Source organism: Colobus angolensis, unplaced genomic scaffold, assembly GCF_000951035.1.
Source record: "Colobus angolensis palliatus isolate OR3802 unplaced genomic scaffold, Cang.pa_1.0 Scaffold167, whole genome shotgun sequence".
Taxonomy (NCBI): domain Eukaryota; kingdom Metazoa; phylum Chordata; class Mammalia; order Primates; family Cercopithecidae; genus Colobus; species Colobus angolensis.
Genome location: NW_012114788.1, coordinates 3,805,390 through 3,824,530, shown reverse-complemented (window position 1 = coordinate 3,824,530; position 19,141 = coordinate 3,805,390).

The window sequence follows — 19,141 nt, the reverse complement described above, 5'->3', positions numbered from 1 at the left end:
TCTGGGCACTGGTCCAGCATCCTGGGCCTGTTCCTGGCAGTCCCCACCTGGATCCCAGCTGCTCTGAGCCTATTCTGCCACCACACAGGGTCTACCCTAGCAGCTGGCTCTGAGCCAGGAGCTAGAGCGGCCACCTCTTCCGACCCTCAGGCATGTTACAGGTGGGGACCAATTCACCCAGTTGCTCTGCCAGCCAGGAAACCCGGGGGCCCTGAGCCTTCAGCTTGTCTCTGTCCCTCTCCCTCCCTGTCCTAGCTGTCTATCTGCTTTCAGGCATCCTGAGCCCTGGATGCAGAGGCTACGGGGCCAGGTGAGGGTGGACAGCTCTTTTTTCAGCAGGTCCTGGGCCTTGCAGACGAATAGGGGAGGAATGTGTGTGTGTGAAGACTAACTCACTCAGTGTTTGTCTGTGCTTGTAGACGTAGTTAATCTTCACAGAAACGATATGAAGTAACCAGCATTGTTCCCATTGTACAGACTAGGAAGCAGACTCAGGGGTGAGAATTCACCTGGGCAAACCCATAGAGCTTTGAGGTGGTCCTCAAATGCAGAGCCAGGCCTCAAATGCAGGCCTTTCCAGGCACAGTGTCTCATGCCTGTGATCCCAGCACTTCAGGAGGCCAAGGTGGGGGGGGATCGCTTGAGCCAGGGAGTTCAAGGCCAGCCTGGTCAATATAGTGAGACACCATCTCTACAAAAAAATTTAAACATAAAAAATTAGCTGGGAGTGGTGGTGTGCACCTATGGTTCCAGTTACTTAGGAGGCTGAGGCGGAAGAATCACATGAACTTGGGAGGTCAGGGCTGCAGTGAGCCGTGATTTCGCCACTGCACTCTAGCCTGGGCAACAGAGTGAGAACCTGCCTTGAAGAAAAAAAAAAAAGCGGGCCTTAAAGCACATCACCTCTTTGTTCATCCCCATACCCCCATACCAGAGACCTCTCAGTGGGAGAGACAGATGCAGAGGCAAAGGTGCCCATCTAACATGATGCACAAGATAACAGAGGTGACAGGATGGTGCTATGGGAACTCAGGGGAAGGTGCTGCAAATTCAGATGACAGGGTAGGCTTCTCAAGGCGGGGCATTTGGAGCCAGGCCTTGCTGAATGGCTATGAACTTCTGTAGGTGCAAGAGTGGGAAGGGCATCTCCAGCACTGAGGGCAGCAAGAATAAAGGCCTGAATATCAATCAAGGAAATTTGTGCTGGATCCTGTAAGTTTTCTCCCTTGTGGATGTGACTATTTGATAAATATCTGTCTCTTCTTTCTAATTTGTAAGCTCCATGAGGCCAGAGGGGATGTCTTTTTATTTACTTTTTCCTCATTGTAATCCTAAAACTTAGCACACTGTGGGCAGATACTAGATGCTCAGTAAAGATCTGTTAATTGAATGGATAGTGCCTGCTTCAGCTTGGCACCCCAGGGCCCCTTCCTCTGCCCCACTTTCCCAGGCCACGGTCCTGGGCTGGAAGGTGGAGGCTCTTCTGCAGCCCTGGCCTCTGTTCTCTCTCCGTCCTTGGCCAGCCCATGCCTACCTACCATCTGTGGGGAACCAGGGCAAAGTGCAGAAGGGAGGCTCACATACCACATGTCTAAATACCTGTAAGTCATTAATTCAGCAAGCAGATTGGTAAACAAAATATGTTTTATCCATCTCCCTTGGCAAGTATACCTTCGTAATGACAAAATCGAAAAATATGTATGAAGCTTTGGTGGCAAATATTGAAGACAACTGAATTAAATTTTTCCTGTACGTGTTCTGTTGCTGGGCCACTGATGTTTAGATGAGTAATAATAGAAAAGCACATAAAAGAAGCCATGACCTAAGAGAGCAGATAATGCTTGATCCTGTTTATATGAAGTTCAAGAATAGGCAAGTGAATCTAGGGGGTTAGAGATCAGAAAAGCAGTTGCCTCTGAGGTGAGTTTAACTGATGAGGAGTATGAGGTGCTTCCTGGGACAATGCAGTTGTCTTCTATTTAGACTGGAGTGTTGGCATGGTGTAAACACTGAGCCAAACGCATTCAACTGTATACTTAAAATAAGGGCATTTCACTGTATGTAAATTATACCTCAAGTACAACAAAAGCCTTAATGACATCAGAATCATGAGAAATTTAGAATAAATTGGTGTTAAAAATTACAGAAAAATTGGCCAGACACGGTGGCTCATGCCAGTAATCTCAGCACTTTGGGAGGCTGAGGCAGGAAGATCGCTTGAGCCTAGGAGTTTGAGACCTGCCTAGACAACATGGCAAAAACCCGTCTCTCCAAAAAAATACAAAAATTATCTGAGCATGATGGTATGTGCCTGTAGTCCCAGCTACTAGGGAGGCTGAGGAGGAAGGATTGCTTGAGTCTGGGAGGTCAAGGCTGCAGTGAGCTGTTTTCATAACACTGCACTCCAGCCTGGGTGACAGAGTGAGACCCTGTCTCAAAAAAGTATAATGAAAATTACACAAAAATAGATGTACTTAATACTTAAATTATTACTCCATAAAATTTATTTTTCTTGCCATAATGTTTAATTGGCTAAAATTTAACACCAATTTTGTTAAAACGAGGATCTCCATATAATTTGTGTGGCACTGACAGTCGTGCTCTAAAGTAGCCACGTCCAATACAATTATGTGGGTCAGAAATGTGGCTAGTTGTGACTCATATAGAAAGTAAAACGAAGCAGGTGAAATTAATTTTAATAATATGTTGTATTCAATCCAAGATGTCCAAAATGTTATTATTTCAACAGGGAATCAATATTTAAAAACTACTAATGAGATATTTTATGTTCCTTTTTTCATACTAGGTCTCTGGGATTTGGTGTGTATTTTACTCTTACAGTTCATCTCAGTATGCCAAGCCACATGTCCAGTGCTGAATAGCCATATGTAAACAACAGATACTGTATTGGACAACTCAGGTAAAGGATTAGAAAATAAAATGTAATCTTTTTCAGTGTCCAAAATTTGAAGGTATTTTTCTTAAACATTTAAGTTCAAGAATAGTATGAAATTGATACATTATACTTATATATATGCTTTCAAAAAAGTATTCAAAATCACCTATAAAGTTAAAAGGTGTAATTCACATTATGATTAATGAATATAAAAAGTTTAACAAACACCATTTGAGTACAGCTGAAATTTTATTTAATTTTTTGGAAAAGATACTTAACTATTATTAAATATTATTAACTGTTCACAACTGTAACATGAAATGTGCCATTTTTTAATGTAATCAATCAGCATCGTACTTTTTACATGTAGACCTACATATGTACCATATGATTAATACAGATTGCTAATGTAGAAAAATGTTTCTCAGCCACCATGTCAACCATAGTAAATGCTACAAATAATAATTTGACAACTCGTGAGTGCTTCCAGAACCATTCATTGGAACAGGAAGACAGCTAGAGCATGGACACTTGGCATTACTTGGAAACGATACCTTTTCAAGAATCTATTGCATTCATGCTGTCAAAGAGCAAGGATTTGAAAAGCTAATTAATTATCTCCTTTCTTATCTAAGAGCTTCTGCTGCGCATACCCTCTCCACATTCTGAAGTGGAGCCTGATGTCACCAGCAGCAGATCCCAGGAACCTTCACAGCATTCTGACTCTGTGGTCTTTTCTTTTGAGAACCTAGAGCAACATATGTGGAAAACATTTCCCTGGGGCCTGAACAGTGTCAATCATGAAAGTAGATGTTTAGGATTATGGGCTGCATCATGGCAGTGCTGAACATAATAATTCTGAGTGATGGGAGGCACCCCATGTTCTTTAAGGGTGTGTTTGTGTGGTGTGTGTGAGTTCCAGCAGACAGCTGCCTGTTTTTAGAAAGTCGTATTGGAGCACAGCCAGACCAATTTGTCCAGATACTGTCTATGGCTGCTTTTGAGGTACAAGGGCAGAGTAGTTTTAACAGAACCTGGATGGCCTGCAAGCCTTAAACACTTATTTTTGGTCCTTTGAGAAAGTTTGTTAACCCTGGGCAGGGCCCCTTTTGCCTAGTTCTGAGTAGTTCTCCTTCTTGAAACCCCTTGAACTGAGACCAGATGGACAATGGGGAGTCTGTCTAGACCTCTGCTGTAGCTGCAAGCTCCCTAAAGGAAGAGCCCCAGGGAGCTGGGAAGATCTCCCAAAGCAGCTCCTCCAAATGCATTCTGAGGGTTACAGTTGTTTTCTGTAGTGAGTTTGCTGTCCCCATGGCATTTGGGATAATATCCTCTAACCAAAGTAAGCCAGTGACCTGGGGCAGAGTGAGAGAATGGTTCTCTTTGCTTCCCCCTTTTTGCTAGGCCCTCCCCGTCCTTTATAAGAACAGCCAGAGAGAATTTTCTACTCTCCTCTCAAGGAGCAGAGCTGACACTAAGCTCTCTCTTCTAGGCCCAATGTTCTGGAGAGTGGTGGTGACGATAGTGGTGGAATCTAGGAGAGCTGGACTCCTCATCTGCCTGGGTGGCCTGATTCAGCTCTAGAGGGTGTGGCCGATGCTGCTGGAGTTGTGTGTAAATGGATAAAGGGCACAGCATGGGGGTGGGGGCTGCTCACCTTGTTGTGCTGATGGTCACAGCTGTATTTTGTTGGTTTCTGCATCTGTCATCTCCACTAGATGCATTGTTCTTGGTCAGCCCTTTGGGCCTACACAGTGCTGGCTACGTAGTGAATCCCCAATCAGCAGAGGCAGTCAACCATCCATGGCACATGCTGTATGCCAGGCACAGGTAGAGAGTTATAAAAATGAATCCAGAGGGTGTGTGCCCTCGAGTTGTTCACAGCCCAGTGGGAGACGCAGAGATACCAGAGCTCAGGCCCTCACCCTGAGGACAGAAGCCTCGAGGAAGTGCTCATTCTAGGACTTCCAAGCAGAGTGCCGAAATTCAGCTTGGATGCTTCAGCAAAGAGGTGACAAACTGAGCTGCTTGTTGAATGAAAGCTCAAACAAATGAGTCTGATGCTGGGGCCGTGAACTTTAAAGATGTGGGAAGGGATTGCTTCTGAAGTTTTAAATTGAATTCATTTAAAATGTTCCTGGGCTGAAAGTGGGATGGGAGGAGAGGGCCAGAGGGAGGGGCTGAGTATTGAAGAGGTGCTGAGAGCAGGAGGACCCTGGGCAGACTGCCAAGTTGGAGGGTGGTCTCCAGGGTCCTTCCCAGGCTCTCACCCAGCCACGCCTGCGGAGAGCTGGGGGCAAGAGAGATGAGCTGTCCTCGCTGGAGGACAAATCTCTTTTAATTTTGTTCTCCAGAGGAGGGGATGGGATTGGGCTGGTGCTGGAGCAAGAGATTGGCACAGTGAGTAATGGGCTTGCCGGCTCCACTAACACCCCACATGAGGGATGAGAGGTGAAACGCCCCCTCCCGTAGCCTATTCCGGGACTGGCTGCCAGGGGACAGCAGAAAAAGCAGGCACTGCTTTTTCTTGGCCTGTTTATGGGATGCAGAAACTAGAAAGGGCATCTAAAAGTGGCCTCCATGGAGCTTTAAGGGGAGTCTATGGTCAGGAAGCAGTCAATGCCTCAACCACCCAGCTGAATGGTGTGTAAGGGGTCTATGACCCCTCCCCAAATTAAGATCTGGATTCTTCTCTCTTGCTTAACAGACAGGGAGGGAAAGGGGCTTGTCCAGTGTCACATGGGATGGGGGGGTGAGCCCTGGGGGATGGGCTGGGTTGTGATCATCTTCATCTTTGTCTCCCCATGGTTTCTGAGGCCTCTGGCTAAAGAGGGGCATTGAAAGAAAAGGATTGATTCAGGCCTCCTGATTGTCCTCTACATGCCCTTTCTCCTGGTGAACCATGGGGCAGGAGGTCTGAGGGATAAGAGGTGGAGACAAGACCAGGGCTTTGAACAGAGCCTGGTGTATGTCACTGGATGGATGAGCCATCCTTCCCACTTCCTCAGAGAGTCCTGGAAGAAGGGAGGGCTCTGGTGTTCCACGGGGCAGACTGAAAGCACCCGCAAGGGCCACCCACCTGGGGTGGCATAATGTCATCTCTGCACTCCCCTAAAGGACACCTATAGGGGACAGGGGAAAGGGAGGAGGGCAGCCTCCTTGAAAGGTGACAGGATCAGAGACAGATTAGAAAGATGGCTCTGCAGCTAAAGGCTGAACATGGGGAGAGCCGGGCAGGGAGGCTGGGTAAGAGGGTGTCATCGTTGTCTTGGGGAGAACAAAGCGTGGGGAAACAGAGTAAAAGATCCAGCAGGGGCCTTATGCTGGTGCTGGGAACATTAAAAATGTGGAAAGGGACTGCTTCTGAGGTTTGAATTGAATCCATCCCGTCCTAATCCTTGCGTTGCCTTCTTGTCACTTAGGACAAGACTCATCTCTGCACTGGCCTCAGTTTCCCCATCTGTAAGATGGGAAATCATCATAGCAGCAATCAACCCTTCTTAGCCAATGAGGCCTGAGAACAAGAGGGCAAGCAGGCATGAAAGTGCTTTGACATTGCAGAGAATAGATGGAGGGACTGTTGGCAAGGACTCGAGAAAGGTTTTATAGAAAGACATGAGGTGGGGAAAGGAGGAGGTGATGGAGAGTGTCAGGAGATGGACGAGTGTCAGGAGATGGACAAGTCAACTCCCCTGAGGTGTCCGAGTTGCTTTCCCGGAAGCACAATGCATTTATTTGACAAGAGTATTTGACACAGTCTTCTAGGAGGTGGCCTCTTATTCGGGGAGGAAAAGGTGAGCTTTGGCTTTCTTTGTGTTCCAACCCAGTCCTTGATTGAGCTGGAATGCAGATAATTCACTATCGATGAAGCTGACAGGGAGGCGGTGTGTGGGGGGTGGAGGTGGGATAAAAGCTATTCAACTACCTAAAGCCCAATCCAAAGGTAAGAGAACCACTAGGAACACTGAGATCAGGCTGGGAAGATCTGGGAAGGCTCCTGGAAGAAATGACTTGTGGGCTGGTCACAGGAAGGATTCCAAGACTGATGCGGAGAGAGGAATAGCCTGAGCAGAGGGGCTGGCTTCGGGAACCTCAGGGAATCCCAGCCATTTATCTCTGGAATCCATGTGAGAAGCGAGAATGAATTGGATGTGGAATCATGGCCCACCTGACTTTCTAACTTTTGGTTCTTGGAGGTGCACGTGGCAGCACCAAAGGCTCCCAGTCAGTGGGTCCTCCCCAAGGAGCCCTGCCATCGTGGGCCCAGGGACATGGATCCAGTGCTTTGTCCCAGCCTCCCAGCTCTGTAGGAAGACTGCGAGCTGGGCTGGACTCCAGGCTGCTCTCTGCAAGGCTTGCCTGTTTACCACTTCGCTGCAGAGCAGATGGATGACACAAAGGCAACATTTTTCTCCCATAGCAGTGGGAAAATGAATCTCACGAAGTGGTGCCGACACCATTCTCCCGGGTTCCACATCCATCGTGGACCGGGGCTGCTGACAGAGCACAGGCCCATCCCTCAGCCCCGCACTGGGGCCCAGGGGAGAGAGTGGTGACAGGGTGAACATTTAGCATCTTTCCCTTCCTCAGTGCAGCCCTTTCCCTCCCCCAAGATCCACCCACTCCACTGCACAGACCAAACCCCACGCTGCTCTTCCAGGTCTGGGGGCATTGAGGGCACTTGGAAACAGATGCTCCCAGGCAGGGAGACGATGAGGCTGTGATCTGGGGAGAGGCTAAGAGAAGGCATTGGCTATAGACCTGACATCCTTACAGTCTTAAAGTACAATGAAGGGCGGTCATTTCACTGAAGCACCCAAAGGCCAAGTCTGCCTGGGACTGAGGCTACTGGGAAGATGGAAGATGGAACAGTGGTCAGGAGAGCTGGATTTGAATCCCAGCCCCTTTATTAATAATACTCTAGGACTTTGGAAAAGTCACTCTTCTGCTCTGGGTCTTGTTTCTTCCAATATTGGAATGGATTCCTCCCGGTACTGAGGATTGATGATTCCAGACTAACAAGCACATGCTGGGAATTTAAAGACATGGTACTCATGTTCACTATTTATTGAGCACTTATGATGTGCCTTAGACTGTATGGAAAAGATCACTGATCTCCACAACTATCTTTAGAAAAAGCCACCTTCAGCCCCATTTTACATATTAGACTTTGATACTGACTCAAAGTCACATGCAAGAAAAAAGGTGAAGAACCAAGATTCAAATCCAACCCCGTTGAACTTAAAAGTCCTTTCTTCTTGCTAGATGACATGTCTGTCCCAGGGCACAGATATTCTTGGAAGCCTGCATGTTAGGAAATCTTGTCGAGGAATTGAAATGAGGGATTTGGGAACCCTGAGAAAGCTGTTTGGGAAGTATTTCCATTCCTGGCTTCAGTTAACACCTAGCATAGCTTCATCTTATTTAGTCCCCATCCTTCAGCCTTTCTCCTGCATCATATCTGTTGTTCTGAAATCTATTGGTCTAATCTTCTTGAGCCAGTCTCTTTGAAAAAGTCTCTGCTAATACACTCTGGGTCAGGATAAAGTCCAGACTCTTAGGACTGCCTTGCCTACCTACCCTGTCTCTCCTCTCCTGACATTCACAGCTTGCTCACTGAGCGCAGTGGGAGAAACTTTGTGATTTTCTAAAATTTCCCAGGCCCCCTCTTGCCTCTGGGTCTTTTCTGGGGATCTAGATTTCTCCTCTTGCCAGCACGAGTTATCCTTATGTTGTCCAGAAGAAAGTTTTGAACCCTTACTAAAGCCTTTCCCCGCTATTTGCCCATCGGACTTCATTCCTTCCCTGCCCCGCCCCCAACCCCTGGAAAGCTGTCCAGGTGAGAAAGTTGTCCAGGGCTTTTTACAGGAGACTGAGCCTGAGCAATCAAAGGCAGGGGTTCTCCCAGTCTGGGTGTTGAGCTCGGCTCCTGCCACACCTGCCCAGAGACTGTGGGTTGTAGGCAGGTTAGGATATGCAGGAATCCTCTACTGGGTTGATTGGGCCCCGCAGGAGCTGCCTCCCAGCCTCTGTGGGTTCCCAGCGAATGATAAATAAAACTGTTGCACATTCATTTCCTTCCAGCAGAAGGACAGGGAGTACAGAGTATCCCAAACAGAATCATCATACTCCAATTCATAGCCACATTGTCTGGGAATGCATTATGGGCTAGTTGGGGTTAGAGATTTTATTTCATTTTAATTTGGTGGTAACTTCTACTGTCTGCTGAGGCAAGTGAGTGGCCTTGTTGACTGTTAAATGGATCCCCCTTCAGGTGTGACCTAGGGCAGGATTCCAGCTGGGACCCTGGAGCAGGAAGGAGGGGTGAGGAGGGCCTGGACTGTGGCTTAAGCACTGTTTTATACCTTACCTCAAGTTCTCAATATGTTCAGTGTCAAGGCCACTTTGAGAAATGAATCAAATTCAGAAAAGCCAGTGTGCAAGTGCACACACCCACATTCCCTTTGTGAATCATTTCAGGGGGCTGTGGACTCCCTGACGTCCTCCATAAACCTCCAGTTAGAGCCCTGCTCCATACCCAGTGCCCTCCCCTTGGCCATGCCCTCCCTTCCCAGTGCTTCTGACCAGGGCAGAGTCCCTGCCTGTGAGTCTCCCACCCCACCATTCTCCCCCTACCCCCAGCTAATGGCCGACTGTCATCGTATTGTTGGTGATGGGGTGGTGGGTCCCCCCTCAGCCTGGGAGTGAACTCAGCTACCTCACAGGCCCAGGGCAACCCAGAATGAGGCTGGCATGATGGGCTGGAGGCCTTGGGCCCCGTGAGCTTACTATGTCGGGCTCCCTTTCCACCCGAGATGGAGATGCTCACTGATGGTGCACACCAGCCTGTGATGCTCAGTGGGCTATCCAGCTCCCTGAGTGAAGCCTCTGCCCCTGCTCACATCCCCACCAACTCAGAATGAAACACACGTATGAAGTTCCTCCTGTGTGCCATGCCCAGAGCCAGATGCAGGGATACAGTGTTGACTAAAACAAGGTTTCTGTCCTCTTGGAGCCCTTCATCCTACTGGGAGAGAGACAGAGAATTAACAAAATTGGATGCCAGGTGGGGATGGGTGCAAACAGGACATGGGCACAAGCTAGAGGGATGGAGAGTGACCCAGGTCTGCTATTTTGGGTAGAGGGGTCAGAGAAGGGCCCTCTGAGGATGGGATAGCCAAGCAAGAATCGGATCACGGGCTTTACCCGCTGGTCCTCCAGTCCTGGATCAAATCCTCAGGATATGAGTTTCCACAAAACTGACTTAAGGGACCAATGGTCCTGGGAGGAGACAAACAGAAGACAGCTTTTGGGTCCTACCCTGGGATCTGGTGGCCTCGGCCAAAGTTTGTGCATCTCCTTGAACAAACAGGTGGACACCCCCAAGACCAGAGGCTGCAGCCCTCCTAGGAGGCTCATCATCCTGAGGTAGGAGGTGGGACTTGACTCTGGAGGTGGGGCTCGGACACTGGACCAAATTAAGGCTAGCTAAAACAGGGATGAGGTGGGGGAGGTGGTAAACTGGCATGGTGGAAAGGAAGGCACCTTTCCATAAGACATGCCCACCAGTGTGCCTTGCCAGTTTACCATTGCCATGGCGACACCCAGAGGCTACTGCCTCTTTTCGTGGCAATGACCCAAAGCCCTGGAAGTTACCATCCTTTTTCTGGAAATTTCTGCATTATCCTGCCCTTAATTTGCATATAATTAATGGTGGGTATAAATATGACTGCCGCTGTGTCTTGGAGCTGCTACTCTGGGCACACTGCCTATGGGGTCGCCCTGCTTGGCAAGGAGCAGTACCTCTGCTGCTTCAATAAAAGTCACTGTCTAACATTACCATCTCATCCTTGAATTCTTTCCTGGGCAAAGCCAAGAACGCTCCAGGGCTAAGCCCCAGTTTCGGGCTTGCCTGCCCTGCATCAATCCCAAGGAGGGAGCCTTTGCAGATGAGGCACGTAAATGAGACATGCTGCTCCCAGGTGGTGTATTGCTATGGAAAGAGAGTACTTGCCATCAGAGACAGTGGCAATTCCTGGTGATACTCAGCTCCGAAAGGGGTATAGGTTCCTCTTTCTTCTCTTGCTCTGGTTGCCCCAAGTGCAGAAGCTCTTTCCTCTGGAGGGGGCCCAAGCTGGTGTGTCTGGCAGTCCCTGTCCCAGTGCACAGCCCCTTCAGGGAGACTAAGATGCAGGTCTTGGAGGAGGAGAGGAATGGAAGGATGGAGTGGGGAGAGGTGGCAGCCAGCCAGTTTGTGAACACAGCCCAGAGAAAGGCCAACTGCGATAAGCTCCCTGCTGCCGGGCCCGGGCCTTATCTCCACCCTGAAGATAGACATCTCTGCTGGGCTAGAAGCTGAGGCCCACCATGGTCCTTGGAGCTCTGTGCCTTATTGAGGAATGGGAGTGTGGGGCTGTGCAGGGCCTGTAAGCTCCCTGGCCTGCCTTAGCTGAGGGCCTGCTTCTATAGCTGAGTGTCCAGGGCCTGCCCTGCTTAAGGATTCTTATGCCCAGTTAGTGTCGTCTAGACCAAGAAGACTAATTTATTGTGCCCCCTCCCCTCTACACGAAAGGTTCAGTTCAGACCCCCTCATTTTAGAATAATTCCAGGAATGAACCTGTCTTGAAGGATGCTTTAAATGCAGCTACCCTTGACATCACTTTAGAGTAAGCTCTCTTTTGAATTGTCAAACTGATGGCTTGAACTCCTCCTGCCCCAAATTAGCAAAACAACAATATCTTTCTTTGGAGTACTTCTAACATCTCCTCAAAAGTACCCCTGAGAGATGACTTAGTTCAAGAAGGAAGTCCTGCCTCTAAATACCAAACCAAAAAATGAAAAATGTTTTAAAAATTAGAGTATCAGATGGAGGATCAGATCAGATCTCCCTGTCACATCCCTTTAGAAAATTCATCTTTCTTTGGAAAATGATAAAATAATAGCTTGCATTTGCAGAGGTGAGATGTGGGCCAGACATTTTCTGTTATTCACAGACAATAACTCATTTATTCCTCACAAGAACCCTATGAGGGAGGTGCTATTTTATCCCCATTTCATAGACAGGGAATTGAAGCTCAGAGAGAAATAAATTCTACTGCCTTCCACAGCCAGGCCAGATGGAACCCGAGTCACCTGAGGTGCCCTTTCGCCCCACCCAGCCTCTGACAGACCTCTCTCCATCCACAGGGGGGGTTTTAATCATCTCTCTAGGATCTCTGCCCCTTTCCTCCCAGAAGTCCAGGGACACCCAGGAACGAGGGCCTCTGTTCCCAGGTTGCACCTCAACTGGCATCAGCCCCAAATAAATCATTTCATGAGTTAATAACATAGTCCCTTTAACTGCAAAGTGTTTTCACATAGAGAGCCCGCTAGTCTGCTTTAATGAACAGATAAGAATCTTTGTCATTAACTCAGTGTTGGCTTGCATGCAAATAGCCATTCTTCTGAGTGCCATGAGACTATTTATTTATTATTTTAAGTATGGAGTAGATATGCTCCTGGTCACCCCTCCCTCTGAGAAGCTCTTATTTCAATAAGGACCTCTGAAGGCTATTTACACAGATGGGCAGCAGTTCCCCTCTGCGGGGACCCCATGGGTACACTAAAGTCTGGAGGGCTGCTGTCTTTACTCCAGCCCCTCTCCTTTGGGCCCATGCCTGGGTTTGGCCACCATCCCTGTGAACTCTGCCTTCCCATTAGCTGCCTGGTTATTACTGCACTAGAGCTGTGTGGCTCTAGTAGCCAGGGTGCACATGCATATGCACAAGTGCTCATGTGTGGTGGATGTGCATATGTGCACCCGCATGTTTGCGCCCTGTGAGTGTGGCAGGTGTGTGAGCAGAGTGCTCAGAGAGTGTGCCTTTATAGTGTGTGCCCTGTGAGTATGCAGGGAGTGGGTGTGCATGCGTGTGCCCTGCGTGCCCAGTGCCCACAGACCCCGTTTCCTGTCTCCTGACAAGGGCTGCACTTTTATCACCAGGTATGACTGATGCTTTGCTGTGTTTTCCTGGAGTGGGGTTTTCTGGGGTGAAGGGTTGCCCTGTGGCCCTGGCATCACTAAAGATCTTGAGGAGCTGCAGCTGCCGGAGCATTCTTTCCTCCCCCTCCTCTCCTCTCTCCCCAATCTCTGGGACATGTGATCCCTGCTCAGTGGGCTAACAAGATTCTAGCTCTCCTACCCCACGGGGCCTGCCCCTTCCTTGGCAGAGTGCCATCCCACAAGGGATGATTCTGGAACTGAGCCTAGAGAGGCAGGGACTTTGGAAGGAGGACTTGGTGGGCAAGTGTGTCTATGTGTAGAGGGAGTGGGCTCAGGCGGGCCCACCCCCGACATCTTCCAGGCTCCCGTCAATGTTGATGAATTGCATCCCACCAGGGGAGGTGTGGGCTGGGCTCTCTGCTTCTTGGAGTGGCAGAGTGCATCGAGATGGAGGTGGCAGGTAGTAAGGAGGGCAGAGGCAGGAAAGAGGAACCCTTCCCTTGCCACCTTCCACCATTTTCAACCTTCTAAACACCCGTCTGCCCTCTCTCCCCTTCCCCTCTTCTGTGTCTGGATGTGGAAGGGTCTGTCAGATGGGGTCAACCCTCAGGGCAAGGATTGGGCCATACAGTTCTGCTACAGATGAGGCCGTGGAGGCTGGCTCCCAGGACATGCCCACTTTTCCTTTGTTCCCTGTCAACTCTTCTCGCTGGCAGCTTCCCACACCTCCCACCTTGCAGAAGCTATGGAAGCAGCCCCAGTGCCCCTGTCCCATGGGAACCACAGGAGGGCTGTTGGAAATGTTTGTCATGGAGGAGAAAGGAAGCCATTCTAGAATTGCAGAAGGTCAAGAGGGAAAGAGCCCTTCCAGCCCCTCAGTGGGGCCCAAAGAGGGCTGCGGGGGCTGCCTGAGGTCACACAAGAAGGCGATGGCAGAGACAAGGCTCAAATTCTGCTGGCCTCATCCTCAGGGGACTCTGCAGCTGTCTGCCTCCTGCTCCAGAGCTGGGATTAACACAGGGGGCTGAGGCCCACTCTGTGCTCCAGCCCTGCTCAGTGACCAGGGAGGGCTGTTAGACACCAGTGATGGTGATACTTGAACCTGCTTTGCAGACAAGTTAGGGTTGGGCCCTGAATGGGGAAGACACTCAGAGAACATTTAGTCCAGATCCATCTCACAGGACGGCAGAAACCCAGGAAATTCACACTGTGACTGGAGGTGCCCAGGGCTGCTCCAGGCTCTGAGATGTGAGGGAGGGTCACCTCCTCTGCCTCCCTGCACCCACCCCTCCTCTCAGCCAGGCCCCCAAGACTCCAGCCCTCCAGCCAGGCTAAATCCATCCCCGCTCCTAATCTTCAGCTTGTTTTGGACATCCTAGCCATCTGGTGGGCCCATTCTAGTACCTCTCCTCACACCATTTCTACCCTTCTCCGGCTACCTCTGTGATGAACTGCCTGGCTTCTGCATTTGCTCCATTTCCTCTTCTCAAATTACATGCATAGGTTACTTTGCACTTATTTGTATATTTCCCTGAATGTATGACATCATTTCTTCATGGTATGGTTAGTCTCCCCCATCAGACTGGGTATTCCTCATGGGCCAGTGTCTTGTTTTCTCCCTTAGCCTGGGAGCTGCTGTAGGACAGATCCTTTTTCTCTTCTTTTGCCTGAGCACTCCTTGTGGGCAGAGGATAGACAACTTGAACTTTCCAGCTCTGTCTTAACCCTGAGACTCACTGTCTTTCGGGCACACACAGCAAAGGGGTACTTAACTGTTCCCATCCTCCCTTTTTCCTTCACAATGCCCAGCCTCCTCCAACACAGCAAACCCCAAACCCACAGGAGCACCTGCCAATGGCAGCACCAAATAGAGGATGGTAGAGCTGGCAAAGCTTGGAGGACAGCTGGGGACCCCTGACACTTGTTACTGCCCACCCCTGCCACCTCCCACCACACAACCATCCAAGAGGATGGGTGAAGGGAGGGTGTGAACTGGCAGGTCTGGGTGTGCCCAGGCTTCATACCATAAGGCCCAAGAACCATCAAGACTGAAGGGACAGCACTGGAGGGACCATGTGGCTCCTGGCCTCTTGTTGAGGGTCTTGGCTTGCTCTGGATATGGGTGGTACCAGGCTTATGGCCACATGACCAGTCAATGCCAGAGTGAGAACCCCACTAAGCCCCTGCAATCCAGTCTAGCACTCTTGCCACTGCATCAAAATGATTATCTGAACTGCTAGGCTCCACTGAGGAGGGCAGTGTGGAGTAGCAGGGAGACCATAGAACTTGGGACTATTATAATGAATCCTACCTCTACTATTTGCTGAGTAGCATGAGACAAGTCATGTAACTTCTCTGAGACTCAATTTTATCATCTGTAAAATGGGTATAATAATAATACCTATCTTACTTGGTTATTGTGGGAAGTCAGTAAAATGATGGCTCTACAGTGGTTAGTATGTAATGAGCTCTCAGTGAATGCCAGCGGTTATTTAATACTCCTACTTCCTCTGTGCTTGCCACTCTGTCAGATCTACGGCAAGGGTATAATAAACATTCACTGAGCCGATGTAGCAAGGATGAGGGCCATAGGGGATGGCTTCCACTTCCCAGTTTCTGTTGTTTAGCCCGAGAGGCTGAAGGAACAGCCAGTATCTCAAGGGAAAGGGCAGGTGCTGGCTTATGCCCATCTCCCTACATGAGGCATCTCCACTTGTGCCACCAGCTCTCCGAACAAGTTCAGCTCAGCGCCTTGCTCAGGAAGTTCTGCTGGTTCTCTGCTCTCAGGAGCTGATGGTTGTCTGCTGTGATAGTCAGCTAGGGATGGAGTTCCCAGTGGAGGAGGGAGTGTGGTTACTCCAGCAATGGCAGAGGCCAAGCATCTATGGCATATTCACAGTCTTCCATCTGCCCCAACACTATCCCCAATCTGTGACTTCAATGGGGTGTCCCACAGCCTTGACTCCACTACTGAGCACATCAAATCCTTAGAGACCCTTCCCTCTTCTTCTCCCACTTAAAAATCTCTCCAACCTCATTCCCTTCACTTTCCAACATCATCAGTTGCCTCAGGATGTAGCAGAAAGCAGGTAGGTAGGAGTGACCACCAGGTCACTTCTAAGCTGAAGGCAAGTTACTTGCCCTCTTTGTGTGCTTGCCTCCTTATCTATAAAACGTCCATAATTCCTATCTTCCACGACTCTTATTAGAAATACAAGTGTTGCCAGTCATGGTGGCTCACTCCCATAATCCCAGCACTTTGGGAGGGGGAGGCAGGAGGATTGCTTGAAGCTAGAAGCTCAAGACCAACCTGATTAACACAGTAAGACCCCATCTCTACAAAATATAAAAAATAAAAATGTAGCTGGGAGTGGTGGTGCACACCTCTAGTCCCAGCTACTCAGGAGGCTAAGGCAGGAGGATCGCCTGAGCCCAGGATGTCCACGCTGCAGCAAGCTGTGATTGTGCCACTATACTCCAACCTGGGTGACAGAGCAAGACTCTGTCTCTAAATAAATAAATAAATAAATGGAAAAATAAAAAAAGAGAGAAAAAGAAATACAAGTGTTGAAATAGCAGGGCCTCTTCAGGGAGGCCAGTAGACACTGCCTAGAAGCAGTGATTCCCATGTTTTTATGTATGGGCGCACCAGGGCTCAGAAATAGTGACATATTGGCTAAAGGTCACATGGCAAATGCATTGTCAGACCCCACGAGTTCCTGCCAACGTATCTTAGAATGTTTTGCCCCTTCAGACGAGAGTTTCCTTCTCTAGCCTACTTATTGTGTTTTCCATTTTCTCAACTGGGCTCCAACCCCACTCCCCACACCCCATCCCCTGAAGCCTTCTCTTAAGGGGAGCACACTGGGCTGAGGTTAGTGTTTGTTAAAGACAGGCATGGAGGAGCGTCCAGGGCTGATGTGGAGAGGACAGTGGGCAGTGTGGGGCTGGGGCTGCAGCAGGGTGGGCTCCGGGCAGTTCCTCCAAATCTCCTGGTCTGCCTTCGCCAGCCCTGGCTGTCTGAGAAATCTCATTTTGCTAGTGATCTGATTCATGGGCCTGGCTCCCTGGTGCTCCCTGAGCAACTCTCTGTCAATAACTATTCTTTACAAGGTCCCTCGATTCGTTTTCGGGGTTGAAGACAAATTTTTAAAGAGGAGTGCAAGGACTCAGGCCATTCCAGAGGGGCTGTTAACTTAATGTCCTGCTGCATTCCCCCCAAGCTGGCTCCCGCTTGAACTCCACGAGGGTCAGGAGTTGACGTTTTTTGCAATTGCTTCTGAATTCTCGCATTTGGACAGGAGGTGAGGGATGAGGAGAGAGGGACACAAATTACAGGACAGGGCAGCAGGCATGGTTCTGGCTCTGTTGCGAGTTTGTTGTGTGCCTTTGAGCCAACTGCTTCTCCTCTTTAGGTCCTCGTCTCCCTGTTTGTGAAACCCTTAGTGCCTGCAAACAGCATTCCACTTTCCTGCTTGGGGTGGCCTGGTGTCCGAAGTTTATCTGGGAAAGAGATGTCTGCAGCCAAGCAGCTTATGTCTCCTCCTCATTGTTCCCGTGTGGGATGTACAGTTGGTGAATTCTGTAGCCGAATTCGCCTGGGTACAGTTTGCTCCCAGCTTTCTGTACCTACTACTCTGGCTCAGGGCCTCATGCTTTCTTTTGCAGCATCCTCTGAATGGGTCCCCTTTCCTCTCCATCCTTCCTTCCTTCACAAGAGCTAAACCTCAAGTCTGAGCCTGATTCCTGTCCTTGCTGGACCCATCACCCTCTCTGGCCTCCGCACCTTTGCATGTGTGTTTTCTGTGCTTCCCCTCTCACCAGGGACTCGTGTTCCAGGCACAGGGAAAGCAAGTGGAAAGTCAGGCAGCAAAACACAGGGTGTGGAGTCTGTAGCCTCTGTCCTCCTTACCGGACTGTCCCTGGCCTTATCCTCAGCAAACTCAGCTTTGGTTGTCTTCTCCTGTCCTCCTCTGTGCCCTGTCAACCTAGGGTAAAGGTCTGTCATCATCCCCGATGACAGTGGGCAGCTGACTTGTCCATCTTCCTTATGGGCTTGGGGGTTCCCTGAGGACAGATCCACAGTTTTGCTTCCCAGACTCCCCATCAGGGTCCAGGGCATAGGAGCTTAATGCCTTGAGGAAACAAATGACTCCATGTTCCAAGTTTCACACCAGCAACCTACCCCACCTGACACACATCCCCAACCTAGTGTATTCTTCCTCGACTCACATCCCTGCCCTCCTCATCTCTTATAAGAACTCCAAGGGGATGAGGTGATGAACCTCAAATAAGGTGGTAGAGTGAGCAAATTCCTCAATACGGGATAATGTGAAAACCATTTAGAGTTTGCATTTGGACTTAATTTGGTAGGCAATCTTTTGTCGAGCACTTGCTGATTCCAGGCACCAGGTTAAGCACAAGGGGGTTAAAAAATGACTGAGACCCCCATACCCCTCCAGGAGCATGTAGTCAAGGCAATGTTTGAATGGCAGATATCTGTTGTTCTGGGAACTCAAGGAGAGCCCCCCCGCCAGGCTCCCCTGTGGTTCTGCTTTAGGCTCAGCTTTCTGTTAGCTCCTTACTTGCTGCTGAGCTGCACCCTTTCTTTGTTGCCAAACGTAACTTGGGCACAGCTGGTCAGTCTCTAGTCTTCCTTTCAGACCTATGCCTTGCCTGAAAATTTAGACCTGGTTGTGGCAAAGTCCATTCATTGATACCCTCTATGCGCACCTGTCTGTACTAGGCATGCTGTCTGTGGGAGCTGTGCAGAGCGCTCTCCATACATGATCCAATTTAATCCTCACAACCACCCTGGGCTGAGCCATCAGCTGAGCAGATGATTGTGGGAGGCCAGGCTTCCTTCCATAGTGAGCAACAGCATGTCTGGGCAGGTGCCAGTGTAGCCCCAGTTCTGCTGCTGGCTGCTTCTGGGACACATGCTGGTTACTGTTCCTTTCCTTTCCAAGAGTGACTGCCAGAGCCACCTGTCTATGGGCACTGGATGCTAGCCAGGTAGCCTTGGCTGAGCTCCTGCCCCACTCACGCCTGAGCTCCTGTGCCCCCTAGGTTGCTGCCTGTGCTGGGGTGTGGGCTCCCAGGGCCTCATGAGAGGCTGCATGCACACTCACAGGTCAAGTGTGGCATGAGATGCAGCTAGCCCATGGCCCACTGCTGGGGAGGGGCACCCCAACACGCATGTGCTCTCTCCTGTCTGGTTTCTAATGTGTAGATCCCCAGGCTTTCTCCATCAACCCCAAGGGGGA